Consider the following 10,191-nt stretch of genomic DNA (forward strand, 5'->3'; position numbering starts at 1 on the left):
AATGTTCACCTAACATCAGCTTTTAAGTTGACCTTGTTGTGTTGTTTGCTCGTCTGAGGCTCCTGTGTGCATGTGTGTTTCTAGGACAAGACACTGCTGCACTGCTGGCTTCTTTTTTTTTCTTTAAATTTTTGATCTTGTGCAAGTGTACGTGCACACACTAGCACCATTCAGTGCCTGAGTCAAGCTGTGCAAGCTCTTTTAATCCCATGCCCCGGTGCACGTAGTCTTGATTAGTGGCAGCAGTTATCTGTGCAGAAGACAGCCCGCCCTCCTTTAGCATTTAGTCAGGTCTGGGGCACCAGGGGGGTTGGGGGTGTCAAGTCATGAGAAAGGTGAACGAGAAAGGAGAAAGGCAGAGGGGGCAGCAGTGGAGGAATGGCTAGAATGAGGGAAGAGGGGAGGGAAGAAACCTGATTAGTATTCTAAAGGAGCACTCCTGCCAGTGGAGCAAATTGATTACTGCACTTTACCTGTATCAGCCTCCACAGCTAAGGATGACAAGGTACGGGAGCATGATGTGTGTCTGCATTCGCCCCACAGCCACGGCACAATAGCGGTGTTAAACCCACACTAGGCAAAATGCTTTTTTGCTACCCTCTTTTTTACTTTTTACCACCACTGGATCGTCTTTTCTCAGTCACATTCAATACAGGAAGCGATATGCCCGCTGCGGTTGGGTGCGAGCCTCGCCAGTCTCTCGGTCTGATTTAACAGTCAGTGATTGACTGAGGGAAGGGCATGCTTGTTTCCTGTTTCCTGCAGGTCTTGGCCCTTTTAGGCTGATAATTAGCAGGTTTCTCTTAGTTACAGTAAAGGCAATTACAAAAAAAAGAGATTATTTTTCTTTCTACTGCACAATTTCCATCAACACAGTGTTAATGATGGGTATGGTTCTGCTTTAGAGCCCTGCTGGGTTTCATTCTGGCTACTCAATGGAGCGCTGATTACACCTGGGCTGCCAGGTGAAGGCAATTAATTGCAATTAACCTCTGCTTAGACGGAAAAGCAGCAGCAGTTTGAGGAATGACGACCAGAAAGAAAGCTTGGAGGCTTTGTTCAGGCTGCGGGGAAATCAAATTTGTTTCTCCAATCACATCTGTAGAGACAGATCGTGCAGACTGCTATTTGCAAGTGATCAGATCAGATTTGTGTGTGGTCATCACTAGCCCATTGGGATAGGTTGCTGCGGTAACAGCCGAGGGGTCAGTAACTACGAAGCAAAGGTCGGCTGTACACAAACCCCAGCAGATATACCCCTGGTGCTCTAACAGCAGCCTGAGCTCTGCGTCTGTCACTCCTGGTATGATGTGTGTTGCAAATGAGAAAAGTATTTAGTACAAATTTGTGGCTTGACCCAGCAGCGTCTAAAAGGAACAAGATTTGTTGTATATTTTTCTTTTTTTTTTTTTTTTAAATGTATAGTTGAAGTGCACAATGTCTTTTCAGTTAGTTTGCCTCCCTTTAGTCCAGTTTTCCATTTTTATTTCTAAAATGTTTCTTTTCACATCTAGTTGTGGTTAACTGTAATATTCTTGATCCACAGCTGTAGAAATGCAACTGGAGTTGCATTTCAAACCAAACTTTGAAACATATTTGTGTTGGCGGCCCGATTAAAGCTGAATAGTTTGTCTAATTAAAGCAGATATGCAAAAGGATATATAGATATTCAGTGTTAGATATGTATAATTTGCCCCCCCTTAGCCCAGTGCACGCATTCCACTATGAAATTTAAATTCCAAGCCAATGACACCAATCTGTTCAGCCTGTCAGTGGCATTCACTGTGCTGTCAATACTGAGCAGGCATTGCAAGTATGTTTATATTCTCCATGTGTAATAGGCAGGGCCCAAATCATGAACTCTCCAATCACTGTGACCAATAAAAGTTGATTAAGTCAAATTGACCTGGTGCATGTATTTAAGAGGACCCAGTATAAAAGCAGGAAAGCACTGCCTTCATTCATTTGGGCAATATCGCTAAAATTAGAAATGTCCTGTCTAAAATTGTTGTTGCATTTATTACTTCTATTTTAATTCATTATTATGAGGTTGCTCTGAAAAGCCTTCAGTTGAACCTGAATTCTGCAGCGAGAGTTCTGGGACTACAAAGAATTGCTGTATTTCTCCCTTATTAGCTTAATTTCACTGGTTCCCTGTTGAATTCAGAATTGAATTCAAAAATCTTCTCGCATACAAAATCTTGAATAATCGGGCCCTGACACATCGTGCAGACCTCATAGTACCGTATTATCCTAACAGAGCACTTTGCTTTCAAATTGCATGCTTACTTTTGGTTTCTAGCATTTTCAAAAGTAGAATGTGATGCAGACTCTTTCAGACACCTCTACTGTGGAACGAAGTCTGAGTTTGGTTTTGAGAGACAGACGCTCTCTCCACTTTTTTTTGATGAAGCTTATAGTCGCTGCTGGATCGGGTGATCCTGGGCCATTAGTTATGCTGCAATAGGTCTGGGCTGCTGGGGGCTTCCCATGATGCACTGAGGGTTTAATCTTCACTCATCTCCTTTCACTCCCTGTTAGTTTTTCAACAGTACTGTATGTAGTCATTAGCAAATATTAAAATCTGGTTCTTTCTCCCATAGTATGTTTTTTTTTTTCTTCTGTCTCCCTCCCTTTACCCTCAAGCTTCATGGCAGATGGCCCCGCCCCTCCCTGAGCCTGGTTCTGCTTGAAGCTTCTTCCTGTTAAAAGGGAGTTTTTCCTTCCCACTGTTGCAAGGTGCTTGCTCATAGGTAGTCATGTGACTGAGAGTCGTTAGCTTACAATATAAAGCACTTTGGGGCACATGTTGTTGTGCATTGGCACCATATAAATAAAATTTAATTGATTTAGGCAATTCTATTAATAAAGTTGGTTATTTCACTATGGATAGTTTATTTTCCAAACACTCTAGTCAATAAACATGGCTTTTGTTAACTCTATTGTGGGATATTTATGTAAATATAAGTCTGGCAAATATTTTTTACTCCAACATTGGAAATTAGTTCCTAACTAGGACAGCTCACAAGTCCTGGACAGGCAGAGGGCAGCTCGGGCAGGGCCTCGCTGCTTCTTTATTCTAGCACTCAAGTGACCCTGCTGTAGTTAGTAAGTAGTGCAGCCCACTGCTTAGACTCACCGGTGAGGGGAAGGCTTAAATATAAGGAGAAGGTCAAGCTAAATAAAGTTTGTTTTGCCCTTGTGTCTATAGGATATGGATTTATCTACAGCTCAGCAGAGATCATGAAGATCTTGGCACACATCTAGAAAAAGGTCTTATAGCAGGCAGTTTGTTGCAGTTTAACACTAGCTTGCTGCTACATTTAATCCCTGTAAAAGACTGCATTTTATCTAATGTGTTTTTGTCATATGTATAATATTTTGTAGTAAAACCATATGGGCCTTTTCATTATTGATGAAACGCTAAGTGGGAAAGATTGTTAAAAATAAGAAATTTCCTTTGCTCCTTTTTTTGTCTGTCAACCCAAAACCCAAATAAAAAAAATCTAATTTCTTTCCAAATTGTTAGTTAAGAAAAAAATCTTTAAAATAATTTCTCACTTAGTTAACCTGATGGTGCATGTATGAAGTTGGATTGATCATTTATCTGATTTGAACCAGACAAAGTTCAAGTGACTGTGCATAGTTAAGTCTCCTGTTTAAAGGTTTTAAAAGTGAGAGTGAGTCGCAGGTGTGCTGCACACCATTCATCTCCAGTAGTGCAAACACATTTTTCCTGCTGTGTGTTAAATATGAAAAATATCCCAGTAGGGCTGGGCCATATCATACCGTTCACAGTAATACCAGTATAATGTTGGGCAACGATAAGAAAATGAAATATGGCGATAGAATATGGATAAAACGCGCATGCGCAGTGCCTTTGTTTTCATACATACATGGCGGCGACGCAGAATGAGAAGGGCGAAAGCGGATCGTTGAATGAAACAGATGAACCAGAACTGGTTTGTAAAAATGCTGCAGCTTCAGTGGTGGAACTGGTTTGGCTTTCGTCCGTCAGATACACAACAAAGCACTATTTTTGGTAGAGCATGCTAGCGGGCCGTCGTTATTACCGTGTTGTTTGGAAAATATAAACATACTTGCAAACAGTGTCCCTTATAATCCCGTGTGCCTTATGTATGAACTCTGGTTGTGTTTACTGACTTCGAAACGATTTTATGTGCACGGCGCTCGAAAATCTGTCAAATGTTTCAGTGCGACTTTGCTAAGCTACGAAGCCGCACCGCTTGATGGATTGTCGGAGCGTTACGGCTATCGTAGGCGGAGCCTCGCGGAGTGATACGTACTGCGCTTCAACATAATGTTACCGTATTGTGTGTGTATAACCTCTTTTTAAGTTTTGTGGATATTATACATGGTTATGCTGAGGATATGTCGTCTGCCCTTTGGTTAAACTGTCAGCAAGGAATTTGCATTTGCACTGTTACATTTTTATATAACTTTAATGCACATAAAAAACAGCTGCTTGTTTAAGTGAAAATACATTGATGTTTTTTTGGAGTTGTAAAGTATTTTGTCTAGTGTCAATTATATCGTCAGTTATATCGTTATCGCAAATTTTCAAATGTGTATCGTGATAAATATTTTTGGTCATATCGCCCTGCTCTATATCCCAGCTGAGTTCATGTCTAAGCATTTTAAAGAAAAGCTTTAACCTCCTAGGACCTGGCATCCACATATGTGGACATCACATTTTGGGTTGTCTAGACCAAAATACTTAATTTTTCTCTACAGGGGCCTGATGTCCACTTACGAGGACATTATACTGCCACTGTTCTATCGAAATTTAAAACAAATGTCCTCATGTGGATCTGATTTTCCCCTGAAACAAAATTGAGGTTTAAAAAAAGAAATCTGGTTGTTTTTACATTCGTCAGGTCCCAATCAGCCCAAATAGCAAAGAGAAGTTAAAAATGCATGCCCTGAGTGCAGGTCTTAGGAGGTTAATGCAACAGATGCAACAAGTTCCCAATGATATTTTGCTCATTTTATATAAATTATTTATTTCAGGGATGTAAACCTTTCAAATGAGGCAATCTGATTCTCTTTGTGTGTTAGCTGTAAAGCTGTATGTGTGTCCTAAAAGTCAGAGCAGATGGGCATGTATGGGCTGTCAGCTTGCAGCAGTCACTCCTCTCCTCTGTGATATTTAGTTTTCAAACCATCTTTGTCATCTTTTCTTCAATATTAGTTCATCTCACAACTGCAAAGTAGCGCTCCGCCACTACGTTATTGTCATCATCTTTCAGCCCTGTTGTTGCCTGTGCCTACAAACAGGTAGTGACCGTGTCATTTAGCGCTCAGTGTTTTCTTTTTCCAGCAAAAAATATGTCCTATCAAATTATGGTGATATCAACACATTTTACCAGTATATAAATTATTCAGTATGAAATGTGCTTTATTTAGGCTCAGTGGAACATTTAACGTTATCTAGGACACCTGATTTTTTTTTTTTTTTTTTAAACGGCTTTTGAGAATTTCCGAATGAAACTGCAGCAGCCTTTGCCCATAGGGCAGTGTTGGCAAGTATGCCTTTATAATCTCCAGTGTAATTGATCGGGGTTATCTCGGCTTAGGAATTGGTTAAAATCCGTTCTCTCTGTGTTTTGCTTGAAAAGAAAGTCACACAAGGACTGTAACACAAGTTTAAATAGCTGAGGTTGTGTGTCCGCAGCTTATAATGAGGTTTCTCCAGGTTGTGTAACAAAAGATTGCACAGTGGCACAAGGTCCTTTGAGGTTGCAGGATGGCAAGCATACAGCAGCTTGTTTGCATCAGTGTTATCTAAAGCTCTTGCCTGGTATATTTAAAGTATAGTTAACCTTTTAAGTTATTAACTGTCTTCGACGCCTTACTGTCCCTTTGTAATTTCAGCAACAACGACATATATACAAACTGATTATCACGTTACAAAGTTGCACATAAACGTGGTTAATTTGTTTATGTTAAAGTTGGATGTTGCTCCGAGTGTGAAAAATGAAACCCTTGTCAGCGTCTGAAGCCTACACTTTTCTCTAGTGGCCAGCAGGAATGCAACTTTTTATATTTGCGAAAACAGTTTGCTTCTGTGCGGTCCGTGCCGTGGAGTGGATCTGTTTTTGTGGTTGCCTCAGCTCTGGCCGTGTGAGCACCGGTCAGGCTTTAAGGCCAGGTGTAGGACTAATCTTATTGAAATGTCTTGCGCTCAGCTCTGCCCTGCCAAGTGGATTGGTGCTGCTTGAGAGGTTTTTCTCAGAAAAAAGGTTGCACATAATTGTTTTATACTTTATTGGGTTAAATGTGTCTAATTGATTTAAAAGATACCCTAATTGTGGAACTTTGAATAGCCCTGCATTCTTGCTGATCTAGAGGAAAAACAAAAAAAGAAGTTGTGTTTTTGATGATTCTAATGGAATGTCCCCTCACAGGCCATTATGCCCTGCGATACCATTCTCCGGCTTCACTCGGAGCAAGCATTAGGATGATTTAAAAACTAAAAAGTAGGTCAATGGGAGCATTATGAAAGGTGGAATGATAGTAGAGATGTGTCCTCTTCTTTTTCTGTCACTTAGACCTCTGTCACACACTATAATACTCCAAACCATCCTATATCACTTACAGTAAAAGAAAAAAAGAAGCAGGGCTCTTTTTAACCCAATAAAACCAGACATCTTGCTGACTCATAGCACCAGCCTTCTTAGGGATGATGCCAAGGATATTATGGAAATGATCCATTAAAGGCCAAGGTTTTTTAGCTGGTTTTATCCAGCTTCCAGGGCAGTCTGACAGTGGGACATTTGATCTCAATTGCAAAGTGACTGCAGTCTGTTTCAAGGGCCTAGTCTGCCTTTTGGTGAGCTGGCCGTTGGGCAATCAGCTGTTCCTATTTCCAGCGACAGTGTTTACAAATGGAAAATGTGTGTTGTTTCGGGAGGGAAATGAGCGCCATTTCAGACAGGCGATGTAAGCAGAAGATTACCTCGGAGCCCAATAGAAACGAATCAGGTATAGATTGATGGCAGCCACGGCTCATTAACAAGGAATGTGTGTGTGTGTGTTTAATTGATGCGCTAATTCTCAGCCACTCAGGAAATGGCCCTTGGGTGGGTCTTCCAAATGGCACACAAATATTTACTATGGACGCAAACACTTTGGTAAGCACATCCACGCGAGCCTGGGCATGTAAGGTAAAGAGTGTCCGATGCTGTGATACAGTGCAGGGATACACAGGCTAGTTTGGCTAGCTGCTCAGCTGGGCTATGAAGTGCTTGGATGACTCATCAGCATGCATGAATTCCTCTATCCTGTCTCTCTCTCAACCCTAAGAACTCTTTGTACTGATGAAGTTAAATTCCGCCCCCGCTCCTCATCCAAGGCCAGATGCAGCCTGAGAAGTTTAGCACTCTGGTCCCATTTTCTGAAATGTCCCCAGCACACTCTGAGTAGGATGTTCCAGCAGGCAACCTGTGCTGCTTAAGTCAAGAAATCTGACTTTCCTGCACTCACGTATCGCATTTCCTCTATGCGGGGTGCATCCATGGGTTTGAGCGCGCTCACATGGGGGGTGTGTGCGGGCTATGCATGACTTGTTTGGTCAATGCATCCTAAGAAGTGGGTCAGTATGCCCTAGTTCTCACTGTGTGGGCGTGCGTGTTTCTGTGTATTGCGTTTCAGTGTTATTTTGTCCCGATTGACTTATCTGCAAAAGCATTTTCTTGCTCAGGCTCTCCCGCTGTTCAGTAGCATGTTTATCCTCTTCTTTACCTTTCTCAAGGTGAACACGAGCTTTTTAATTCAACTTTCCTCTCGTGGACTCGTTCGCTTGCGGAAGGCTCGGAGCAACTGCATTTGGTCAGGTAGCTTATGTTTTGTCTTATTTAATCATGTCAGGCCATATTGAATTTACAAATAGCGGTCACGCTGCATGTGTAAGTGAGCTACCCTGTTGAGTATGTGCAGCAGGGCTGGGCTGCAGATTACATGATATAATAGTGTTTAGGCATTGCCTCTCCTTTTAAATTCCTTTAACCTTGACTCCCCTTTAATGCAGGGAGAACACATCTGCCAGGCTGGTGTCAGACATTAGTAATACACACCGCTCAGGCAGCATTGTCACTTTTTATTAACGCCCAGAGCTTTGCATGGACACCAGCTGTTGCATCAAGTGGAAAAGCCTTGGCGGCATGGATGACCTTGACTTTAACTGCCGCTCCTTTGGCTCTTACCCCCGTTTTAATTCTTTTGTTTGGTCTCATACATTTTAAATGGCTTAAGTGGATTACCATTGCTGACGATGAAGGTCGTTTAGAAACTCGCTTTTTTTAAAGATTGGGAAAGGGGAAAAACACTGGATTACCAAGAAGTGTGTTTGTTTGTTCCTGGTGGCGGTGGTGGAGGAAGTGTAATCTGGGGGTTAGGGGAGGAGAGCGAAGCTCACGTTTTAAAACTTAATCCGAGACATCTGCATCGACACGTTCAGTCGACCTTGTGGTGCGACCGAGAGTGCAGTGACCTTTCCTGTTCAGAGTGTCTTTTAAGTACCAGAGGAGTGAAACGGAAAGAAATAGATGAAGAGTCAACCAGCCAAGGGATGATGAAGCCTCACCCCCATCCCCATCATTTGCCCTCCCCCGCGCATGTACGTGGCTGACTGTAGGGGTAAAAATCATTTTAGACCGGTGCCTGCTCTGTCATTGGCTGACATTGTCAAGGATAATGGATAATCACCACAGAAACCATACAGCAGCTCATTGGTGTTGTGGGAGGAGGGGGTGGAGGTCAGGCATTTTGGGTGCCACCACCAATGAGATGACATGTTAACAGATGTGTAAGGTCATTTTCAATGTATACACCAGGGGAGAGCATGTAAAAGTAATGCACGCATTGTGAAAGTGGAGAGGAAGAGGGTCGTGTGCTTTAGGGGCTCAGGATGGAGGACAGCTTTCCCTATATTAAGGTCATTTATTTGTTAACAGAGCTGTGCCACTGAGCAGAACGCATTTTCCCGTGCCCTTCCCGTGGCAGGGCTTTTTGACACCGGCTCTGTCATTAAATGCATCTCGAGAGCCTGAAGGGCCTCGCTTTTGTTTCAAGTAATTTGTGCTTTATGTGATGCAGTGAATGCAGCAGCTTTGGACCTCTTGTATATATACTGATATAGTGCAGTGTCAGTGTGTCCCCATGCTACCTTGTCTGCTCTGTATAGAAGTGTCTTTGGGCAAAAACATAGACAAGGTCAACTGTAATTCCAAAGGTTCATTGCCAGTAGCAGAGATTAACAGAATTCCCTGTGTTAAAACTGTCAGTGCTCTTTTTTTTTGTTTCCCTTTCTCTCACTAACTGTGGGGCTGACTCCCAGCATATTAGTAATGCTGCCAGGCTGTGTGGAAGGTAAACATGCGTACATGTTTACTGTGCCCATCAAACGTGTCTTTACAGGCCGTTCTATTATGATTGTGCTAAGCAGGCTGGCAGGAAAATAGTCTAATCCTGAGCATCTAAGATTAGCATGACAACAGACGTCAGATGGCCCAGTGTGACCAGGTTGGCTTTTGTTGTTGTCAGATTTAGGTCACCAGCTTAAAGATGGCCTTGAACTGTAACTGACGCTGATGGGCCAGTCTCAGTTAACTTATTCACTTCGAGGGAGTGCACCACAAAGAGTCTAATCAACCTATTCTAGACCTTTGGTATGAAAAGGTCTTTTTAAATTGCCAAGCTGATTGTTTTCCTACTGCTGCTCAGACTGATCATCTTAAATCCAGCGTCTAATCCCAGCTCACTTCCAAGGTGGCATTAAAAGTGCCACCTTGTTGCCCTTACTGTCATGACAACCTGTGGACCTTGGCCCCAAGGATGGATTTCAGGCTGATTAGAAGCCTGCCACCTTGTTGTTTCTGGCCCTCGCTGTTGCCCTCTATGTGAAATATTCAGCCCGGTGACTGTGTGGTGGGTTGCCATGGCCTTTCGTCATAATCACTGGCTGCAGTCCTGTCGTGTGACCCGCTATGTCGGTCCGCTCAGCGGACACCAAAGGTGAGGACGGCATCGGGAAAGGACACGGACAGCAGCTGAGGCGAGGTGGAAACTCTGTATTAATTAACCTTTACGGGATGCGGCCAGGACTGTCGGCGGTGCCCTGTATCCACGGAAACCACGCTGACAGGGTTCAGAGCAGAGGTCTCCCAGAGC

The 10,191-nt window shown here is 42.9% G+C and overlaps 1 protein-coding gene across 2 annotated transcripts in view; it reads left to right on the forward strand.

Annotated features, from left to right (window-relative positions):
* Positions 1 to 10,191, forward strand: part of nrip1b (nuclear receptor interacting protein 1b) — a 39,696-nt gene that overhangs the window by 21,303 nt on the left and 8,202 nt on the right. Inside the window, exon 1 of one of the 2 annotated variants that reach the window (XM_004561599.6) lies at positions 264 to 505. The exons of the other annotated variant lie outside the window; for it this stretch is intronic. The gene's annotated coding sequence lies outside the window, so the exon portion shown is untranslated. Of the gene's footprint in view, positions 1 to 263; positions 506 to 10,191 lie in introns of those variants that run through there. 2 annotated transcript variants of the gene reach the window in all.

The sequence above is a fragment of the Maylandia zebra genome, linkage group LG10 (genome assembly GCF_041146795.1).
Source record: "Maylandia zebra isolate NMK-2024a linkage group LG10, Mzebra_GT3a, whole genome shotgun sequence".
Taxonomy (NCBI): domain Eukaryota; kingdom Metazoa; phylum Chordata; class Actinopteri; order Cichliformes; family Cichlidae; genus Maylandia; species Maylandia zebra.